At 47.8% G+C, this 21,047-nt stretch overlaps 1 protein-coding gene across 5 annotated transcripts in view; it reads right to left on the minus strand.

Moving 5' to 3' along the window:
- The window catches only part of LOC135385268 (protein sax-3-like), a 305,668-nt gene that overhangs the window by 76,515 nt on the left and 208,106 nt on the right, over nt 1–21,047 (minus strand). The gene's annotated exons all lie outside the window — the stretch shown is intronic.

Raw genomic sequence — 21,047 nt, forward strand, 5'->3', positions numbered from 1 at the left:
AGTGAATATACGTATATGCACGCTACGTGATGCGGCTCAAAATTGCATAAATAAATTCGCGTCATGCGACATTATGTTGACCATAGACACGACATGTTTCCCAAGTCAAATCAGTTCTTGAAGAAATGGAATTGAACATTTGTGTGCAGCGCATCGCACGCTTTCATACAGAGTGTGTTTTAGACATGGGTCATGTTACATGTAATAACTCTCGGAAACAGTCCGATTATTATAATGTTCGCACTGTATGACATTCCGCAGACCCCTCTTGTCGTCACAGAGAAGCAAAGGAACAATTGAATTGGCACCGCAAAATTGAGTGCGCACGAAAGAAAGTACGAATATTGAAGCGAAAGGACAAGAGCGGAGCTCGTACATGAATAGAAACAACCCCGTGGCAGGGAAGAAAGAGGAAAGACAGGTAGCTCATTATCTGCCCCCTTTTTTCTCCTGTCTGGGGTTTCTTTCTACATAGTCAGGAGGTACGAAAGCATGTCACGTGCCCAACGGACGATCGTCATTAGGAAGCTGCTTTGCGCTGTCTGTACATGCGTCAGTTCAGGCACAAAAGCAGCAAGAGATCGTACTTCACAAAACGGGTAGCACAAGAACCAACAGTGCAGGGTTTCTCAAGGCACTACAGCAGCATACAGAGCGTGCTACAAACGGTTGTGAAGCAGAAGTGTTGCCAAGCCCATCATTATTGTTACAGAAGCACAAAGCCAGAGAGCAGTAAACGTAGAAGCGCAACGTCTCTAATGACAGGTATACACGGCTGCGTGTCAAGTGTAGGACGTGTGTTGCAGCGGACGGTGACTTTGACATCTGGAACCATGCAGGCAGCGGACGGGGTATTTCGAAACTAAAACTGAAACCTTGTTCATGAGTACCGTAGGTACACAGATACAGGAGTTTCATCCAGAACAGCGAATAAGCTTAGGAGAAATCAGAAGCAAGGCGTCATAACAGTTCGATGGCGGATGTTGAGGGATAAGGCTCTCCCGACTTGCACAGTACCACGACCAATGTCACGAGAAATGTATACGTACGTGCACTCGTGTCGGTCACTCGCCGTCCAAGGCTTCCAGCGAAGCAACTATTCCTAATCATTCCTCGGGTCAAGTTATCTTTAACTGTTTTCACTTCTTAATTGTTGGCTTAGTTTCTTCATTAAAGAACCACGGCGTGTTGGTAAAAGACAGTTCGCACTGCTGCGGCATCAGCAACGGCGAACAGCACGGTATGCTTACTGAGCAGGTCACGCTTTGCGAGGCCCTCCCTTCAACGTACCCTTTTGGCCCAGGAATACGTGAGGACAAGCCATGATGGACGCCGCGTGAGCATTTATTAATGGTAGTCCGCGTGGACTTCGTGCCAGACTAAATTACAGCTACCGTGTGTGTCGACACACGTTGCATTAAAATGAGTGTTAATGATCTGGTTTCTATCTCCGTGCGGATCTCCTTCCGTTGATACTCCCGTGACAAGAACTGTTCCCATAAGTGCGCTGCACGAAGACGCGCACTCGAGACTTCCTTGAATAGGCCCACACACCCATCGGATCAGGCGTGCTGGAAGAAGTGAGCAGATGTACAGGATGAACCATGCCCGAGATCGGAAGAGATACGAGAACAGACAGGTTTTGTATGACCAGTGAGCGATATCATTTGACCTGTCAGACACGGTTTCGGCGATAGTACTGAAGTATAATTTAGGATGCCTATCGGCGAAACGTATAGGTCGAATATTTCGACGTTTACGACTAGTACATAAGGCAGTGGTCTTTTCTTTTCTTGCGTGACAGCAGTTTCGTTAACATAGGTAAACCGCAATGGCATATTTCTAACGATATTGAACACAGTCAGTGTCGAGATTGTCATACCACTGCCAGAGGGAGCAAAACCAACGACAATCTGAGCTACCCAGAGTAGGCTGAAGATGGAGATACATAGAATACTATATGGGTGGAGCTACAGTTCCTGCTGTTGTTGCTTGAAGAAGCCCAGATCAGCGGAGTCCCTTATGTGCCCTTCCTCTGACGAGTTAACGGAGGCAGGGACGTCTTGACTCTCGAGATCAACGTACGGTCGTGTTCATCAGTGTACTCATTAGTTCTTGCGTAGAAATAACAACGAACGGTCGATCTTGGCATACACGCATTATATACATTCCCCACGGATGTACGCTATCTTCATGAGTGCAACATGAATGCACCGACTTCTCGGTAGCTCAGTCGGTAGCGTGCTGGCTCGCTAAGCGTTTCGATCCCGGCCGAGGACAGTGACAATATGGGGGAGATAAACATTGCTTCCAGCACCGTGTGCAGTATGTAGCCACACAAGTGTAGAAGGCACACCTTACCTTTAGATCTACTCGCAGCATAAATGCTGTAACACGTCACTTTTCGTATCACTACGCATTCCTCTAACCAGATCGACACTAAATGCTCGCGCACATGTACCATACACAAAACAAAGTAAAATACGTTAGAAAAAAAAAAAGTAATCATTTCTTTCGCCGCTGCCTCTTTCTGGCGTGGCTTCGAGGTCTGACTCTATATCGCATCCGTAATCCGTCCGCGATTCTGAACGTCCATCTCTTAACAATAGGATGCATGCAGGTCAGATGGTGCAAACAAGCCAACGATATTATATAGGACTTTTGAAACGGCGACCGTTCAGCATTGCGAACGAGGGAAAAACGTATTCACTCGTGATGCTTCGTTGAAGCTGATAGAACTCAACAGAAAGTACCATGAAACATTCGTTACGTTAGTGCACATCCATCCTCTGATGGGAAAAGATGTCGCCGTTTCTTTGTTTTTTTTTTGATACGATTAGCTCACACGAGGCAACAAGCGCCGAACGCTTCAAATCAGGGCACAGAACAACCCGCGTATTGGGTTTCGCTATACACTCACTTTCGTTACACATTGTTTCGTTGCCCGCAAAGTAGTTCCATCACGACACCGCTGTATCCTAACTCTACGCACTTATATGAGTGCATAAAAACTTCCAATTTTCATAATGACTGCAATATCCATTCGCGAGAAACACAAAGGAGCCTTCTATATAAGTTGCGCACGCGGCACGGAGCGGATATGCATCACGTGTCGCTGCTCACTTACACTCGTCCGCTGTGTTCGCTGATCCTTCCAAGAAGTAAAAGAAAGCGTCTCAAGAACACGCAACGTCAATTTGCATAACAGATGGCCGTAACGTTAGGCGCCCCTTTGTTCGAGCAACAAAGACACGGCATAAATTATGCGCCGGTGCCTTCAACTGTGGAGAAGTTGTTCGAAGAGATAGCGGTCTGCTTCGGGTGGTCCTCCCGTCCGAATACGTATGATCGGCTTACAAAGCAGGTGTCGGAACATTATTTACTTCCGATTTCGCGTCTTTTTAACTGACGTTTATTTTCGTCGAATTAAACGGGACCGATGTACCCTGCTGGTGGCGGTTATGCCTGGGCTGATTTGTTATTTGTTGATGGTATACCGGGTGGTCGTTATGTACGCGATGCCGTAAGGAGGAAAAAAAGGTCTGCGCTAAAGGCCGGGTGCGGGTGCATGCGGTGGTGTCACATTTCGTTCGCAATGCCGTAAATAAGCGGGTGGGGTTAAATATGGGGCGCTGCCGCGCAGCTGGTGGTCCAAGAAACTTGGCTCGACGTGAAATATGATGCATCCATAGACAAGCGAGAGTTTTTCATTGATTGCTTTCATACGGAAGAAAGAAAGAAGTGCTTTCGAGCGTCCGAGAATGCTTCGGAAAGTGCAGAACGATGCCTTCCGGTTTAAAGGGCAACCACAGTGTAGGTCCGTATCCAGCTGTAAAGGACCACGTTTCCAAAAATTTAGCGCCAACGACGGTCCTATAAGCTGCTAAGCATTTAAACGTGTTTTCACAATGCCCGAAGACGCAACCATTCCTTATTATATTACTATTATTAGTAAGTGTAAGTGTAAGCGTTAGTGTATAAGCGACTGTGACTGTGACTAAACGACTGCGAGGTACGGACGTGCATAGCTGTAGAGAGCTCGAGGGGTCAGTATACGTCCTGGACTGGCTTTAGTAGGTAGATTGCAGACATCGGCGCGGTGGAACATGGAACGAAAACCTCAGACAGCAGAGGCGTAGGTGCGTTTCGATACCACTACCTCAAAGTGTTCAAGACGGTTCAAGGGGCTGCAAGCGGGTACTGTACACACTGCGCTCCACCGCTGATGTGGACTGCTTCACTCTTTGCGCGCTGCCATTGTTAAAGAATTTTAGAAGCCTCTCCCCATATGATCACTTTCTGCTTCATCGCGAACAAAAGATAATTTCCCCATCTGTCCTTTTTTTTCCCCGTCGTAGCAGTCACAGCAGAGTCAATAAGTTATCGAGTGCAATCACAATATTAAACGAGAAAATAAAAGCGTGACGCAGAAATAGAGAACCATTTTCCGCCGTTCCTTGTCTCAACGTTTCCATAACGCATTAAATCCAGACTTGCCACAATCCGAAAAAGGCACGAACAACGGCTCTAAGATGAAAAGCGCTCGCAGTCCTCCTACGCGAATTTCAAATGTTTTGTTCTCCGGTGCATTCCGAGCGGCGCTTCAGAGTCATTTATCCCGACATTTTTACCTCGCTTTTATATCCCGAACGCTCGTGCGATATTTCAAACACGACGGTATTCTTCGAGCGCCTCGGAGAAGGACATACCCGGCCGCATACTTCGCTCGGGAGCTGTCGGCGTTATCCGTCAGAAAATATGGCGTCGAAAGCCGTGACTAGGGCGATAAACCTCGTGAAGCGAAGGTTTATTTCTGAAAGCATGCAGGTGGGGTCAGGATTAGGCGTTACCAATCGTTGGCATTCGCAGCCCTTACGAACACATCTCGCAAGGGGTCCCCGACCTTCGGCTTTCCCCCTTGAGAGAGTGTTCTTCGTCATCTTGAAGCCTCCAAATGTTTCGACCGTAGTTTTACTGTCGGGGATGCCGCAAGTTCTTTCTCGTGTGGAGCAGCATACGAAAACTGTTTTAAGAGTCGATGTTCCAGAACGCAATGGAGAGACTGGAAGTTGCCGGCGCCTGTAGAAAATCGTGTTCCCAATTGAGTAAAAAGCATTTCATTCCGACATTGCTGGCTCGTGCGAGAAAAAAAGTAAGAACAGCAAGAAAGGAAGAGAAGATAAAGGAGCTTGTCTCGAGCGACGTAGAGTGCTGACCACTCCAGCATCGCGTTGTACGTTCAAGTTCTAGAATAAATTCTCGCAATTTCGAGTCTACAACTCCATTTCATCCATTCCTTGAGAGTTAGTTATTTTGCGTCGACAGCATTTTCACTAGAAAGAAGCCGATACCTTTTTCTTTTTTTGCTGTTTTCTTCTTTTCGCGGACGAACATTCGTTTTCGTCGAGCGAATACATTTATAAACGTTACTCAAGCAAGAACACACAAAGAGAAGCAAATGTATGAAGCTCAGTGGAAAACAACACAACTTTATTGTGAGATGATGAATGGGCAGTTTCATCGCCAGGGGGCGATACTCTACCCCATTGCTGGTGGTGATGTGGGGAAGCTCAGTAACCGCACGTGGTGTATACTGTGTTTCTTCGTTGAATATCTCACTAACGCATCTGCAAAGGGCCCTTTTAGCCCATCTGAGGCTCTTCATGCTCGACGTAGGGATGTAGATTGGGCACGCGCAACGGGGGTCGGTGACGCAGAGCGTGAGGGCAGTGTTCACGGATCTTTGGGAAATATATTACTTTTCTTTTAAGTATTAGAACTTCTTTGATCAATCCAAAATTGACAAATGTTTTTACTGGTTTGTATACTTGGAGAACAGCCGTAAAGTGTTGATCTCTATAGTGAGCGATTAGGGGCGGATCTAGGATTTTCCGGAGGGGGGGGGGGGGTCCGTGCGGACAAGTGCCACGTGCATGCTGGGATTAGTCCACTGAACATTATGTTCAGGTCTGGAATTGATGGGGGGTCTGGACCCCTGGATCCCCCCCCCCCCTCCCGTCTCCTAGATCCGCGCCTGTCAGCGATTAGGTTAGGTTAAACGTAGAGAAGAAAAATAAAAATGGAAGAGAGAATAGCTCTGGTGCAATGATGAACACAAAGAGCTACGACGACCACCTTTCTATGACGTTATGGTTCGAACAACGTAGACATACAAAACGAGGAAAAAAACCGAGACTCCCTGTCTCACGTTTTTTCTTCTTTTGCAATCTACGCGCCTGCCTGAACCCTAGCAGTTTTTGCCGTCGATCTCGTTTTACGTTCATCGCGGCTCGTTGAGTTACCGCTGTGGGTCGGAGGCAGACCTGCGGCTAGACGTCGACTGCGAGCGGAAATCATCGCCTACAACGGGAACGACGTTTCGCAACAAATAAAAATCACTCGCATGACGCTCACTTCCCTCGCATATCATACACATATTCCGGGAACATTCACACCCACTCATTTCACGGAAAAGTCGGCGGGCACACGTGGCGCGTGCCAACGTCGCGAGCGCACGTGCTCTTCATTCAAGGCTCGTCTCTAAGCCTCTGTTTAAGCTCTCCCCCCATCCACCTTCGTCTTGGGCGCCCGTCTTCCTGCCGGAGGAGCAGTGAGGCGGCGTTCCCGAAAGTCGACACAAGGGCAGTCCTTTGTGTGCCAGACTTTCTCCCATTTACCGTCCATTTCGCTGTTTACTTTTATGCCTTTTCAACATGGAGCATCCTTCTAACTTCGCACATATTTTTAGAGTTTCCGCGCGACGGCCCATTCCATGAGCAGAACTGCCCCATTCGAGATTTCGGAGTCGGTAACTTTGTCGCGTCGGATGTTCGGTCCGTTGGTGTATTTGAATGAGCGCTTCTGGGGTAGACCGTACGTCTATTTTTGTTATCAGCTGTTGTCGTACTCGAGTGGAAGTTGATGTTGAGCCTTTTTTGATGTCACGTAAAGAAAGAGCCATTATTCGCGAGGCACCCCAAACTGCAAAATCCTTTCGTAAACAGGCCCGAACGGATGTAGCTGTATACTGTCAGTGAAACTAAGTTTGCTGCGCCTTTCTTTATGGAGCGCCATAGCGCTTGGCGCGTGCACTTTGTTTACGTCATATTGGGATGTGTGGCAGTAAGAGTGCGCACGCAGTCTTCCAGACAGATAGTTTCTATCTTCGTGCACAGGATTTGCTGGTTAGCTTACACACCTTACTTAGAAGGTTCGACAAGGTTCCGCAGCTCGGGAGTTCTATGCGTATGTGTATTATTTGTCTTCTGCTCTTCGTGGGTAGGGGCGGCTACTCAAGTGTGTTTTGCCCAAACGACAATAAGACTCAAAATAGAGGTGATGAATGAACTGAATGACCCCCTATTTCAATAGTAGCTATCTGTGGTTACGCTCCAGACCGGCTTTATTGTTTTGCATGGAGCACTCCTAGTGCTCCAAAGAAGAAAAAAAAGGAAATAAATAAAGAAAAGAAGTGGTAGTAGAAGGCTTCCTGGTGTGCAATGTTAAGCCCTGCAACCAACAATTACAACAAGAACTAATAAAGACAGATACGTATTACTTGATAATAAAAGAGATTCAGGGCACTCTAGAGTACGAGGCAAAGAGACAACGCGCTGCCTTGCGGCCATAAGAAGACACTTCAACGAACCCAATATTTTTGGGAGACAATGAGCACAGCGCCTAAAAGCCCCATCACTCTGCACGCCGTCCGATGAAGGGCGAACCCTACCAAAACATTACGCGTGGCAATGACAGCGGGAAGGAAAGAAAAACAATAGCGCCAGGAAACATTTAAAAAGCCCGTTGTTTTCCGCGCCCTCGGCTGTCAACAAAAACCATGAAAAGAGGGTACGGGCAATGAAAAAGAGCCCAAGAACCCACGGTGCTGCCTGCAAGCACCAGAAAAGTAAGATGAGCGACCCAGCACACAGAAAACTTTTCTCGCGAGTTTTGCTTCCGGACGAAAACAGTAATGGCGGCGGGGTGAAGAGGGACAATATCCGGTGTGCCATCTGCTCATATACGGCCGTGCTGATGCCACATCCGAACCAGAGGAACCCGCTGCGCGTGATATACATTTACGTGTGTGCTCCAGCCGGCTCTTGCAAGCTGAGCGATGCCAACAGAAAGAAGACATACTATACTCGGACGATCGAAGGAGGCCTGAGTATGAGTTTGCTCTGAGCGCCGCCAGTCTTGGACGTGTGTGCAAACACATTCGAGACGTTCTCTTCTCAAGACGAACCCATTTGAAAGATCTGAAGGATTGGCGATGTATAAAGTGCTGCGTGTTGTCCGAGTGTCTCTCGTCACTTTTCGAGTGACGTGAGATTGGCAGTTTTCACGTCTTTGTGCATAACTGCTGGATGTTCGAGGACAGAGCGTGGTGGGGATTGTTGGAAGGGGCACCCGACTCGCCCTCTTCAGCCCGGTATTCGGAGATGAAAAGTAATAGGCGTGTCGTGCAGAGCAGGCACTTTCTCGATAAAGCGGACTCGAATGCACAAATGCTTCCTCTAATGTTGCCCCGCTCTCTGTTTCTATAGGTTGTCATCGCTTGCGCACAAAGAAACCAAAAGTAAAGGGTGGGACAGATTTTCAATGATAGCGAAATTCTGTAGAAGTGTAGAAACATGTGTTTTTCTGTTTCTGTTGTCTGTGAAAGTTCTTCGGCGTGAAAAATAGTTTAGCGTTTTTCGACAGAACAGCATGGAAAAGTGACTCATGGGATCTTAAATTCCCGAAAGATGTTGGAGGCATATGGTCTGGTTTCAAGCTCATTTCACCTTAGAGCTTGATCTTAGGTCGACCTTTCTGGCACACCCCAGGAAGGTGTCGGAAAACTGGATTGATGCCTTCAGTGTAGTGTACAGACTGTAGGACAAAGTCATGTGGTGTGATGCTCTAAATATGCTCTAAATAAATACGTGTGTTTGTGTGTGTGTGTCCGTCCGTCCGTCAGTCCGTCCAGAGCTATGAGTCTATGTGAGTACACTTCTGAGTAAAGATATATCAATTGAGCGTTTACATGGCTCTTCTGTTCTGTGGAAATGATTGCCGGTAACGTCCTAATGGTATTAGAGAGTTTTCGTATACCATTACCGGGACCCCGGTAGTGTACCACGTCATCAGATCCAATCAATCACCCAATCAAGAGATAAGATTCTGAGTCAAGCACGCTGCCACTTGTTCCGGTAGGTACGGTAACTTGACTGTGACCTTACCAACGGTATACTAAAACGTGCTATTAGCACAGATGGAAAACGTCGCTCTCCTTCCGTAACTTACGTCGCACGTACGTGTTATGTGATAGATGAACTAACGTCGCGAGAAATCATATTCTTTTGCGATATCTTTGTGCGTGTGTCTGTGCAGGTGGGAGTCGCGAAAATTTATTCGTCAGAGAGAAATGCACTTCAACTGTACGCAATGCGGAGCTTCTATACGCTGATGTTTCCGATTAGTCGTGTCCAACACTCTGTGCTGTGTTCCACGAAACGGCACACGTTCGCGTAATACTCGTATAACCGTATATCAACTCATGCTCTAATATCGTATTAATTAAGCGGACGAACCAATGCAGTTTGCAGTCCGTTGGCGGGTGAGCCGGGATAAAGAACGTTGCCCTTACATTTTGCCAGCCCAGACGCCCAGCTTCCTACTTGAACCTCCACTATTTCACTGAATATCTCACACGCGATACGCTACAATTCTATTGACCATGCCACGAGGAGTCACAGAAATATCCCTTCGCTCGTGGGTCGTGATGGTTAACCTGTAACTCGAAACGAAGTTGTACTTCGTAGTCTCCTTCTCTACAAATCCTCATTTTGCAATTTCGGATTCGAGTCAATCCCCTTATTTTCCCCTGCCAAACAACATCGACCCCGTTCATACAGATACCGAAAACAATCCGCCCCTGCGGCAAGAAGGAGTTTATTTAACAATCCCTCACCCTTAAGCCAGTTGTAATCAATACTGCCGAAGGGGAAAACCGCCCTGCTAGCACCCCAAACGGCAACCGTATTAGAACTTCCACCACAAAAACCAAGATCGTATATTAGCCCGGAGCACGGAAAAGGGGTTTAACGCGCCACTCCTCTGTGACTGTGTCCCTCGTTCATCCGGAACCCACAGAAGAAGGGCGGCCCGCATTTAATAAGGAAGTTTTTCGAATTGAGCATCACTGTAAGTTGCAGCCACACAACTACGGGAAGAAGGCAGGAGGGGACGAACGTCGCGCTGAATCTTCATTAGCACCGGAACGTTTCGACTCCCAGCCGGCTGATAAGGCTGGTGTAGGGGGAGACGAAACAAGGAATGGGTAGCTCTACTTCCGGTGTGGGAGGATTCCCCCAACAAGATCCCGAGATGGAAACAGTAAAAATGAACGCCGATCCAGTTAGGGTCCTATCTGGCTCCGGAGCGAAGGATGAGGATGCGGAGCCCCCCCAAAGAAGATGGCTATCGGGCCTTGAAATATTCGCCTGCCCTTGCCTTGAGATGGCTCCGAGTGTCGTTTGCCGGATAAGACGGTGGCGGTATATACGTGTATTTTGCCTCCAGAAGGCTCGTTATTTAGCGAGAGGCGGAATTGGTTCCGTTAGGGTCCTGAAGCACGAAGGACATGCGAGCTTGGCCACGTCCGGTACTCGCGGGGATGAGACGTTGGCTAAAGAGGTTTGGGCCTCGATGCCAGAGGAGATAATGCGAAGTAACGGCTATGTACATCTTGAGATGGCTTGGAAGAAGGAATTACCCGGGATGACGGGAAGACAGTACGGGCAATTTGGGTTAGACAAGTGTGGGGGATTATGGCTGCGACGTCCGAATCTCGGAAGTCCAGTTTCGGATTTGACGGCTATATATAGAGAAGTCGGGAAACTGATAACATAAACGGATGAACATATATAAACGATACGTATTAAAACGCGTGGAAGTTCACTATCACAAAAAGTCACCTGGAGAACAGGTGAGAACACATCGTTAATCATTCGAATTTTTTTCTAACAAGATCATTTGAGAGAAGATTATTGCGACAAAGGGGTAACGGACGCGTAAAAAATTGACACCGCCGAAACCGAAACTCATCCGGCTCCGACATCACTCCACGCTCCTCCGCCAGTGAGGCACAGCGAAACATACAAGTACGAAACATGCAACTTTTTCCCTCAACACTCTGGTATGCATGACCTAATGAACGACGTATCTCACAACCCCTTGAAGACTTGTCAATTCAAAGCAAGCCACAGTGGTTATTAAGGATCAGAACGCAGAGAGAGCGTGAGCATATACTGGGTCATCCCCCCCTATTCACTCGCCCGGCGTCCAGACTATTCCACCATATCTTTAGTGACCGCTGAACCGTATACTGCCGCGCAAAACAAATTGGCTTTCCAGGAAGACCTCTCTTCTGGGGCCTATGGTGCGACCAGACACCGGCCACGTGCCCTGCCACACGAGGCACCTTCGTTACACAGACGACAGACAAGCGGCGGTCAACTTCCGCCGACACTGGCGCCACCTCGGCTCAACGTTTACCAGCATAATGCCGCTGTTGTCAGCTGTCTCAGGCTGTTGGTTTCGGCAGCGATGTTGAGCCCACCCCACTGGTGGTTTAGTTGCCGAAGAGGCCATCCTTAGTGCAAAGGCCAATGGGAGAGGAAGAGCGTAATTAACGGATGGAAATGAGACGGACTGCAGGATGATTACGATCATTGCGACGCAGCAGCGGTGCTTGATTGATGAGATCGGATAATCGCCGTTGAAGTTGAGTGTTTAGCGAGGCGTTGTTCTTTGCAGCAACGTCCGTGAGATTCGCCCCCCGAGAAAAGTTTAGGGGCACATGTTGGGTGATGCTGGCTTGCATCAGAGTGTGTGATGCGGGTGGACTGTTGAATGTTTTGATAAGCGTGAGGAAGCAGGCAAGACTGGGGGAAGGATGTTCGGAGCTGCATGCGGCTTCCCATTCACTGTCGAGAGGGGCCTTGGCGAATGTCGTACACGGAATGTCAGACATGGAAATAAACATGCTCAACTCCGACATGTGTTACTGAAAATTTTGGCGACACCGTCTCTATTTGTCATAGTATGCGTCTTGGCGTAGCATTTTTCGTGATGGCAAGCCTTGCGCGATATGTCCAGAACGGCAGTTGATGAGAAGGCACCAATAATGAGATTGGAACCCATAACCCTTCTTATTTCCAGTAAGATATGCTACCAGTTACACAATGCTTACTATCCTACCAGGTTTTCCCTGGGTTTTCTGAAGACTTTCCAGACGAATGTCGGCACAGTTCCCCCTGATGTTGGCCCAGGGCGCAGGCTAATGCCCCTATCCCTCACTCCTTCCTGCTGTGCTCTCTCCATCTGTCCACGTCTGTACGCCGCTCATAGCCACAGTTGCTTCGCGGCACTAGCACAGAATTTAAAAAAAAAAGATTGCTATTCCTATCATCGACATAACAAGTCATGCTTGGAAACGTACGGGACACGCACTCATCCGCACACAGTACACGCTGCAGCCGGCAGGGTGTAACTAGGAGCGGGTAAGAGTCTTGGACCGGATGGTGTTCGAATCCCTCTACTGGTGCCTTTTCTTAAACTGCCATCCTTTAATCGGAATCGGAATAAGCTACAGGGCGTCGTGAGCCTTCGGTGTTTCGTTCCTCCTTCTGTGTTTCACTACCTCATCTAATGCTGCAGTATGAATCCTGTGGCGTTGCAGTGATGTACCCCGTACATAAACTGCCTGCAGAGGCATGTATATCGAAATGACGTAGATGAACGTTGTCGTGGTGCGCACTTACCCATCAAAAGGGTCTGTACGCGTTTTTCCATAGATGCTGTCGGAGGCTTTACTTTTGCAACCGATCGCACGAGAAGGTGTCGCGCCAATTGGACGCAAGTGGCGACGTCCGTTGTCTTTCGCTTCTGACACGAGGAAGTGACTCGCTCATGGAATCGCTGTCTGTGTGTAGTGCCGGTGCAGTGATTTTAGTAGGCATGTGTGTCGCCGGACAGGACAAACTTCACGGATGAAGCATTGTTTCCGAAAAAACAATTTTGCATTCCTAATGGCAAATCATTGTTGATATTGCAGTTTCTCTGGTCGGCCACTACAGTGCACTGTGGAAAGACACCAGACCTACCGGTAACCCACACAGCGCATCTTCCAGTATAGGTGCAACAAAGCACGTCTCCGTACCACATCGTTCCGCGGCGTTCCCAAGCACAGGACAGTGTAAAAGTACTGATATCTGTTGACACTCTCTCCAACATTCTAAAGCACATTACCAGAACTTAAAATTCAGTGAACGGCTGAGGTTGACATTACTGAAAGGAGCCGCCTTTAGAATGAACGAGGACAGCGTGCTCGCAGAAGCCTCTCAAAATATTTTCGCTCGCTCTGGTGCTGATTCACTCACATAAAGAACGCGCTGAGTGCACTGGCAGGACACGATGCACTCGCTGCTCCAGCGTGCATTTGACGATTTTGCGTCGCCCTCTCGCACACTATTTATGTGGTAGGCGCTGAGCCTTCCGAAAGTCATACAGCGTGGCGGCAAAAACGCGGCTTAGAACAGCAGAGGAGAGATGCCATCGTCCGCGCTAATTTTTCAACGAGTCCTTTTCCGATGCCGCCGTGCATTTTTTGGGGGGTGAGCATTAAAAATAATTCGTATGGGAACGTCAGGGCCTGTCAGAAATGTCCAGATCGACATGCACTAAGAAGAAGAAAAAAAATGCGATGTTTCACGCTTGAAGTATACTTGAAGTTCGTAGGCGAAAACAAAAAAAAAGTGAAAAAGAGAGAAAGAAAAAAAGACGAAGAAGAAATAACATAAACCTCGTTTTTTCAGACATCTCTATCACTGCCGTCGACAGCACGTCGTATCGGGCCCTTTTGGACCCGGGCTCATCACTTTTGCTTCCACTCTTCACTTCCTCCGCGAGAGCTTGTCTTCAAGGCTTCGGTATCTCGCTTATGGCACATATCTCTCCTCCCGCGGTAAAAAAATGAAAATAATACCCTATGTGTACATATGCTAAATGTGAAGCAGCCGTGGTGATGATGACTATGCACTTTTTAGGTTCCCTGTTCCTCTCGGTGGGCCTTATTTACGTTGTAAGCGCGCAAAAATATTTGGAAAGGGGGCCGCACGTCGGAAGTTGCCGTACATGCGCGTTACCAGACGGCGGCTCTACCAGGATAATTTTCCAGGAACCCGCGAAGAGTGACGCCTCTGCAGCGTTGATAGGGAGGTCTAGGACTGAGCATATACGTGGCAGTAGTTAGGTGGAAAAGAAGGAACGCGGTGCACTTTGAAGGATAGCTCGGGGCGAGATTCAGTAAGGCGTCAATTCCTTTCTGTTTTCTTTCCTGCGACCAAAGCAGGGCGGAGAAGCATAAGAAGAAAACGTTTCTCCGCCCAAAAGCAAACGCTGCCTCAGGCGCCCGCACGGGCCGGTTTTTCAACGATCTTACATGCGCGTCTCTTGTTGGTTTATCGACAGGGCTTTGTGTAATGTCTTTGGCTGCACGAAACGGTGATGTATTAATGCTCTGACATACACGTGCATATGTATTCAGTGCGTCGTCGACGTCGAATATTTCTCACGAATGCTTTCATTTAGATGCACTTGCATTTGCGGTAATTGTCACAGCAAGGCGTACGCACCGCTCTCCAGGGAAATCACGGGTGAGGTCCGGTTTCAAAAATGCATATCGATGCACCTCATGTCATCATCATCATCTTTATGGAACTGGTAACAACGAGAATCAGCCGAGGCAAGCTACAAACAGCGACGACACAGACAAATAGGCCTCCAACGCGTCAGGAACAAAGAAACTGGAATAAGTCATGAAAGAGGCGCTGACACCAGAACCTCACGACTTCCCGTCAAGCATGCTACCGTTACACCGGGAGGGTACATGTTCGTATCCTGGAGTCCTGGGTTAGTTAAATGTGAATGTACCTGTCGTTGCACACGGACTGTCCTTGCCTTCTGGACTCCCAAAACAAAGGCCTAAAGCATTTATTCCGCTTCAGTAGCGAGGAAATCGGCGATCGCAGAACGCCAAGCAGAGCTGAAGATGCGCCTCACCAGCAGCAAGATGCGTCTACACGTCCTCCCTGGCCAATCGACACGTTTGAACCATTGGTACGGAGACCGTGTCGGGCCCACGATGGGCGATACGCGTCGCACCAAATATGTATTAGACTACGTGACTGGAACGTGGGTCTTCTTGCCGTACGTAACGATTGGTGCGCCGGGAAAAAAAGAAGGTCCGATCGGTGATGTCTCGAGCTGATGGCTCCATTCTGGGAACGGCGTCTTAACTTATGGCCGGGCGCGCAGGGAAGGAATTACGGTCAACGGAAATGGGCTGGAGGGACAGAAAGAAAATATGGCGCGGACCCGGAAATGACGTTGTTTGAGGTCCTCTTCGGAGGTGGCACTACTGGGCTAAAAGTGATGTGAAAGGGTGAGGCGGTGATGATGACTGCTACGGAAGTCGTCATGAGTTGAGGGATTACAGAGAAGCTTTTGTTGCGGGCAATGGGTAACGATGGGTAATGGCAACGCGTAATGGTAGTACGGGTATACGTGTGTCTCGCGTGCAGTACAGGAACTTTGGCTTCGACAAGCACCTTTCTCCAACCAGGGGGGGGGGGGAGGTATCGTTAAAGAAATAAAAAAAAATAAGAGGGTGGAGGTGTAAATAGCGGCGTAACTGCACATGTGCAAACAATAATGCTACATACAACATATTTTTTATAGCTTGCTTGATCATAGAACAAAATAATTGGCTTTCAAGACGCGCATGTGTTTCACTGAGGAAACTACTGCAGGGGTGCAGTACTTGGACGGTGTATTACACCTTTTATATAAAACAACAATTAAACGGGTGAAACAAGCAGGTTTTTACTGTGCGTTTCTAGAGCGTCTTTCCTCACAAGTTCCATCTTACATCAAGTTTCTATCGCTTTCACTCTGAAGAGTCACCCAGAGTCCGAAGGCTTCCTAAGTCCCTTTGTGGGGCTTCAGCGTCCTTCTTTTATAGTGAGAGGACAAGTGTCATTTAACCCTAGAACATTTTCAACAACGAGCAGTCCTTCAAAAGTAAACCAGCATAGGTAATGTTACAATTAAAGACGCCAAGGCACATTATACTATACCAAGGGAGTATGTCAGATATGCCCAGAAGACAGACTCTTCCTATCCTGATGGCTAAGGCCTTTGATGTGTTTACCTCCGTCTCAACGCAGCGGCCAACAAACTTTCACACCCCGAAAATGTCATCTCATGAAACTATTCATCTTGTAGTGCTTGTCAAAAGACGCGCGGGCCGCACGATAAATAGAAGTTCATAGTCTCAAGTCTTAGACTGAGTAAACACTCACACACATCGTTTCTGCTATTCTTAGCATACCGTCCGTACCCGACAAGTAGAAAGGAGCTCGAGCCAGCAGGGGTTCCTGGAAGTCCATCCGCCCGTCGTCCATCGTTCGCATAATCCCAACATCCGCGAACAGGCGCGTGAGAGCACACAAGCTACCGTTGCCTTGCTTTCATATACAAGACGCTAAACGGGAGGCAATACCGACGCCAAAAAAGCAGGGGTCTAGGAACGTTCGACAGGTTGCATCTGTGTTCTTCCGGCTGAATGGTTGCCGGAGCGCTAACCTTGCATGCTCGCCCTCACCCGACGACTTGAGAAGCACCATACGCTTCCGAGGGAGACTTCGTTGGTAACGGAGAAGGCTTCGAGTGTCACGCTGTTAATCTACCGAGTTATAAATAATCCCGAATGAGGGTGGATTAGGGGAACTTGCGTTTTATAGGCGCTAACGACCCTTCCAGCGCAGTAGACTGATCCAGTTTAAATTTCTTTCCAAGCGGAGTGCGTACATTAATGCTGTACTCTACAAACCCCTCAAGCGAAGCCCGTCAGTAATGAAGTGCACTATGGTGTCGGAGAATCTGACGCTACCCATTTGCCTGATGCTACACAATATCGTAAACAGTATTTGTTTACAGTATAATTTTAAGATCGAGTTAGTTCTTGAGGTGAACGAACGCACGCAGTAAAGTTATACACCTGTTACGCATATACATATTTACGGTTCTGTTGCATCTTACAGTCCTCGTATCGTCCAGATTTTTTTACAGGACATGGTATACACATGTCACGGACTATCAAAGGAGGAGATTTCTTCTTTATGGATTACCAACGTTGGTTATGCCGCTATGTTTCAGCAGGTGATGCAGGAGCTAGGAGTGCTGCTCAAAAAAGGGCATGTGCTTGAGGCCTCTCGGCGAGATGGCAAGTGAGATACTCCTTTACGGGGCTGCGACCAGGAACGACATTGCTGCATGTTCTCACACGCAATAACATTGTATGGCCCAGCTGCTATACATGCGCCGGGAGTCACAACTCATGTAAGTTTGTCAGCAATCGTGAGATGGCAACAACAACAACAACTTTATTTAAAGATGATGAATGATGAGTTTCATGGGCAGGGGCGATACTCTATATACACCATTGCTGGTGGTGCGTGAAATGGCTTGCAACTAGGATAGTCTCTCAGTCTGCCATCTAGCTTTTGCCCGAAATCCCCTAATTAAAAAGTTAGTTAATGAATTTTAGGTAATTAGTCACCTTATAGTTGCATAATTTCTTCGAGAGGATGTCAACCTGGCCGTAGAACTCAACTGCAAAAACGACGTTTATGCTGCTCTCACACCATTTTTTCTGTAAAGGCTAAAAAAAAAAACACCCTGTAGATAGGCAGATGTCTGATCGCGGCTTCAATTTCACTTTCTTCTGAGTTATTCCCCCTTCTTGAAACCTGTCAATGAATATAGTTTTCTTCCCCAAACGCCCATGACTATTTAGGACGAATGTTCTGTGAACGTTCATAGCTCGATCTTATAGCCATGCCTCCGTGTAGGTAGATAGACGCGAAGGAGGAAACAGACAAGCAAATAGTGAAGTTTAGTGATTTATGATTTGAACAGCCTTGTTCTCTGAGCATGCTAAACGACAGCTTTATATATACGTCCAGTTTTTTCATAAGCGTGAATCAGCCTGCCCGACCCCCTACGTTCCACGCAAGAACACGAGATCCGTCCACTGAATATGTGCTCATATTCTAATCTGACGCCACGAAAACCCCAGTAAGGTCCTCAATCCTTCCAACACCACCGCAGCCATGATTAAGCATCGAAAGTCACGCCAGGCTGACTCGACAGAAAACGAACGCTGAATGGTGTGTCATGCATAATCCTCCTGATCGTAGACAGCCTATCCCCCAGACGATAAGAGCGACTGAGATTTTAGACATATGAAAACGTGTTTAACTTTTTTCCACTACCGTCTATACGACTGTCTCCAGTCAAGGCGCATGACCTCACCGCAATTCCCATCGCAGAAGCCGCCGGGGAGACGTCTCATGTTGTGTCATCTGACTGATGACGAAGAAGGACGTTTCGGCTTCTCTATAGTCTCCTTTTTTATTTCTTGTCTTACCCTATTCCAGCAACACTCAGCTTTTAATTCGCCATATTTTTTTCAGGCAATAGAGCTTGGAGTGCACGACAAGAGACAGACTGTCACGAGGGCCGGGTGCCTTTGCTCCTGGTGAACTTGGGACACCTCCGCTCTGGAGTGAGCCCGCTATTCGTCTCGCCGTCTTTCTTCGCGTTGTCGCCTACGCTCGCTTCCCTTTATAGCTATGATCTTTTCCGTGCATTTTTTCTCGGCTTTTCTCCTCTTTTGGCTTTCTATATTTGGAGTATTGTTCGCCTGCTTCTCTGCACGTTCTCGCTATGGGTTTGGATGACCTTTATACGCTTGAACTTTGCAGAACTTCTACGTCTCGATGTCACTCTGTGTCACTAAGTCGCGTCTGCAGAGACTGCTTGAAATCACTTAGAGTTTCGCTGACTGTTTTGTTAAGCGAGAGAGTGAGAGATGTCGGTTTGTTCATAGTTAATAGTGAGTTTTAGTATAACGTACACTGTCGCCTTTGCGTGCGTAAGGGATGGCGTGGTGGTTCTGCGCAATGCGCAAATTCTGCTTGTGTCTTGCGCGTGCGCATAACCACCAACGCTATCCCTTGTGTACGCAAAGGCGACAGCGTACGTTATACTAAAACTCACTATTGGATCCTGCGTTCCATGAATTGGCGCATGTTTCGTCCGCGAAGAACACACGAGAGGATCTAAATATGGATGTGGGCTCGCTTCCCTCCTTTTTTCGCAGGTCGACTGAACTTTACAAAGAATATTGAAGGGGTTGCGACAGGTCATCCCAAGTTTTTCCCAGATAAACGTAAAGTACGGTTCATTGCAACGGCGCGAAACAGTATTGAAAGTTTCACAGCGAAGAAGGTGATAGAAGCGGAGAAAATGGGCACCGCGAATACCGAAACTCATGCAGTTCTGACATTACAGCTTTCGCTGCCGCCAGGCAGCGCACGAGAGGACACGTGCTTACGTCTGCCAATGGGGATGGACGCTACTCTGAGCTCTGTGACGTCTGGGCTATGCTCGGGAGTGTGTTCGAGGGCTTGTATCTTGCTAAGTGCGACACGTAGAAGAATAATTCTTTTTTCCTCAGTATTCTGGCGTGCAGCAGAATGCGTCCATAATGTAATGAACCACATCTGTGAAAGTGTCTCATCCCCTCTAACTAGCAAATGCCAGTGTTTCCAAAGAACACTTCTTGCTGGTGTCACTTGGCGTCGGAGATATACAGCATTAATCCTCCCACCTTCACAAACAGGCTGAGTCGTTTGTCTCCGGCCGAATGAGGTTATGACAATGCTATTCTTGTCCCTTGGAGCATCCTCATTGTCTTCCCGCCTTTTGGCCCCTTCATTCCATCTTTGAAGTGCCTTCCAGTGTTTCCCATTCCGACGCATTATTACCCCTCGCCTTTTTTTCTTCACACGCGGCATCCCCATCTTCCCCAATTGTCTTTTCCCCACTTCTCATTCCTGCTTAGGCTAGCGTGCCCACCTTCGCATTCCTTCATCTGCCTCATCCTATCACCGCGCTCTCATCGGCTGTTTCTTCATGGTGGCGCGGTAATCACCTCGTTTAGGCGTGGAGGGCATCTTAATTGCTTGACACTGATGCTTAAGAGGTTTGTCCCGAGCACTACTATACCCCGCGACTAATGCCCAGCGTAGCACGTGTAGCTGTCCTGCCTTACAGGCCACGAGGCAACCAATTGAAGAAATGAACTCATTATTCAGCAAGAAGAATGATAATTAGAACGTTTTTGCATTCCGTCTCGTGCTATAAAGACAGTTGACACCCGCGTTTGAAATTATCATTACCCAGTGTTCGGGCTTCATAAGGCCATTTCTATCGTTTACCCAGTGATTTCCGCGATACCCACATTTCCACATGTATGCACCGCGGGAACAATTCTTAGCATCAACACATTGGGGGGTATCCTTTATCGAAAGAAAGAAAGAAAAATATGAAAGAGAAGGCGGTCTGCCTGCCGAGGTAGGCGGAAAGTTGCCAGAGAGAGAGAGAGAGAGAAAAGACAAAAAAAAAAAAGGAAAAACGGGACACACCAACAAGACACACGACACATAGCGATGATACGTTCAGTGCTAAGTTTGGTGGCTGTGCCATCTGGTGGTCACCTTCGGTCACAGTTGGTCACATTTGTTACTGCAAACAACATATAGGTCAGCAAAAAAAAAAAAAAAAAAGAAAGAAAGAAAACGAGCAAGCGAGTTGCTTGCTCCACAGAGTCAAGCGTTGACGACGCGCAGTTTGTGCCTTGGTGCACTTTCTGAAAGATATAGGTGCTGAGAACTGAAGACTATCTGAAGAGAGGGTTAGCGGCCCGACTACACATCCTTCCAAGTTACGTATACGGAGCAGCTGCCTGCACCGGAGCGGCCAATGTCTCCATCTTATCTTCTCTACTCTGTCTGTCTCCACTGAATGTAACAAGTAGAGCTCAGAAGGTCACTAGCTTGGAACCTATGGAGAGAACGAGACTTACTGCAACA

This window comes from Ornithodoros turicata, chromosome 2 (genome assembly GCF_037126465.1).
Source record: "Ornithodoros turicata isolate Travis chromosome 2, ASM3712646v1, whole genome shotgun sequence".
NCBI lineage: Eukaryota > Metazoa > Arthropoda > Arachnida > Ixodida > Argasidae > Ornithodoros > Ornithodoros turicata.